General features: G+C 39.0%; 1 protein-coding gene across 6 annotated transcripts in view; it reads right to left on the bottom strand.

Annotated features, from left to right (window-relative positions):
• The window catches only part of Mtdh (metadherin), a 69,921-nt gene that overhangs the window by 10,660 nt on the left and 56,403 nt on the right, over window positions 1-2,858 (bottom strand). The window lies entirely within an intron of this gene.

Below are 2,858 nucleotides of genomic sequence, written 5' to 3'. Positions count from 1 at the left end.
CCCTTAACCTCCCCCCCCCCCCTTGGTCTTTTTGAGACAGGGTCTTCCTGTAGTCCCAGCTGTCCTGGAACTCACTATCTAGACCAGGGCTGGCCTTGAACTCACAGAGATCCACCTGCCTCTGCCTCCTGAGTGCTGGGATTAAAGGAGTGTGCCACCACTCCTGACTTTTTTTTTTTTTTTTTCTTTTTTGTAATATTTTAAGAGCTAGGAAAAAGCAGAAACATGGTAACCTTTGTCCAAATGTTTCTAGACACCTGGTAAATGGAATTTTTAGACACTCCAGAAAACATACTTATTAGTTATTAATTTCATTCTCCTTTACCAGTCTTCTGCATTTGCACTCTTTTCTCTGTCCATTCTTGACATAAGATCTGGTCATATTTTTGTAGCTTATTTTCTAGGGTACAGAATTTATCGCTTGGTTTGCTTCAACAGCAATCCCCAAATTATTACCTCCTTCCCCCATAATCCAATATATTACACTCCTCATACTTGTGTGCTTTCTAAGATTAAGTTCTTCAAATTCACCATAGCATGATGGATTATACTTCTTTCTATTCTCTTTTCTCTCCTTTAATGCTTAACTTGTATTCCCTTAATATTTTAAGATGATTCAAGCTCCAAGCGGCTCTTGGAATTACTTTTTCCCTCCTCTCTGTGTACCATTCAGTCCTATATGCACTTGTCTCTCTTCTTATAGCCAAATTTTATTTATAATGTTTATAATGGTAGAGGTTAGGCTTTACTTCCAAATGATTAACAAGTCCTCCTAGCCCACTTGACAGAAAAAAAAAAAATCCAACAATTACTCATCATTTCTTTTTTCTTGAGATAGGGTCTTTTTCATATGTATTTCAATCTGCTTCTGGAATTTCTAATCTAATCCACTTGGGGTACTGCCAAACACACCTTTTACATACATTTTAGCATTGAGAAGGACAAATCTGATTGTTTTATGCTTACTGATATTTTCTGCTATTTTAATTTTTCCAAGCCAAATGCTTACTTTTGTTTAAAGGAGAGATAATAGATCTTCATGAAAGCTTTTTAAAACCTATATTTAAGAAGTCCATATAATGATTCAAGAATGCTCACAGAAAAAGAAACAAAAATCCAAACCCAACACAGGAAAACCTTTTTGCACAATATGACCCCAATTTTACATCAGAAAGACACACACTGACAATAAATATATCTTTCTTTTTTCTGAGACTGGGTCTTCCCATCTAATCCTGGTTGGCCTGGAACTTGCTATGTAGACTAGGCTGGCCTAGCAATTACGGAGATCTGCCTGCCTCTTGCCTTCCAATAAATGTATCATAATAGGATTGATTACAAGATACAAGACATTCATCTATTCAATTAGTGAGTCCTTTAATAAGCATTCACTGGTAGAAGTGGTATTAAGAAGGTCGAAGAGATACAAGTGAGATAGAATCCATTCTCACATGCAGCTAATGTTCTGTCTAGTCAATGATGGAGGTATGTAAGCATAACAGAGTGTCAGATTCCATCATGGGGACTGTGAAAACAGAACAGGGGGGCTAAGCCTTAAGATGATAGAAAGAGACTGAAAATAAGCAGAACTTATGGTCAGGAAAATGTGCAACAAGTGTATGAAATGGTTACAAAAAGAAAGTTCCTTTTTATATTTCAAAATTTATTACCATGAGTAGGTATTCAGAGTCAGTATTAACACAGAGAGGTTAAGAACATGAGCCTTGGGCCAGGCATGGTGGTAGTACACACCTTTAATCCCACAACTGATCTGTGTGTTTGAGGGCAGCTTGATCTACGTAGCAAGTTTCAGGCTAGTCAGGGCTGCATACTGAGACTCTACCCCTCCTCCTCTGCGGGCTCGCTCTCTCTCTCTCTCTCTCTCTCTCTCTCTCTCTCCCTCTCCCTCTCCCTCACACACACACATACACACACAGAACCACCCAAACAAACAAAAAAAACCCCATGTGCCTTATAATTAAACAAATGCTCATTTGAATATTCCCCAACCACTTAATGTGATGTTAATTTTAATGGGCTATAACTAATTCCATGGACTATGGACAGGATTATATAAGACACATGTAAAGCAGTTCTTAGCAATGTAGTAAGTTCTAAATAAATGGCAGTTACTATTTTTGTTAACACCAATAACATTAAAACCATTTTGGTGCTATTAGGCATAATTAAAACCAAAAGATTTCTCAAAAATCTCAGCTAGACACACTTGATTTTTTGGGGGGGGGGTCTTTTTTGAGACAGGGTCTCCCTGTATCCCCAGCTGACCTGTAACTCACTATGGAGACCAGGCTGGCCTTGAATTCACAAAGATTGGCCTGCCTCTTTGCTGGGATTAAAGGCATGTGCCACCACGACTGGCCCAGAATTTTTTTTTTTTAAATGCTAGAAATTGACTCTGGGACCTTGCCCATGGTAGGCAAGTGCTCTACAAAAAACTACATCCCAAACCTGGTATGTTTGCTATGTCTTAAACGTACAATAATTTTTACAAGTACAAAGGGATCCAATAGATGTTTGGAACCAATTGCTTATCTTATACCAAACATTAACAATACTGTTAGGGCATTTCAAATGCCAGATTTATGATTGTGAGGTTTAAATATCACTAATATCAAGGAGGCCGAGGAGACCCCACCAGATGGACTTGAACCAGTGTCCAGTCTATAAAGAGGAGGGTCAACACAGAGGACTCACTTCCTCCATGCTTCCAAGTGAAGCCAACCATGGTCAAGCAGGACCTTTGACTTATCTTCACACAGGTGGAACTGGTAAAAGAAAAGAGCCAGGGGCTCCTCCCAAGCCCATGTTACCCCTGAGGAACAAATCCTCAACCGACC

Source organism: Nannospalax galili, unplaced genomic scaffold (genome assembly GCF_000622305.1).
Source record: "Nannospalax galili isolate Female #2095 unplaced genomic scaffold, S.galili_v1.0 scaffold334, whole genome shotgun sequence".
Classification (NCBI taxonomy): Eukaryota; Metazoa; Chordata; class Mammalia; order Rodentia; family Spalacidae; genus Nannospalax; species Nannospalax galili.
Note: the sequence above shows the minus strand (reverse complement) of the source record. Positions and strands in the feature narration are given on the sequence as shown.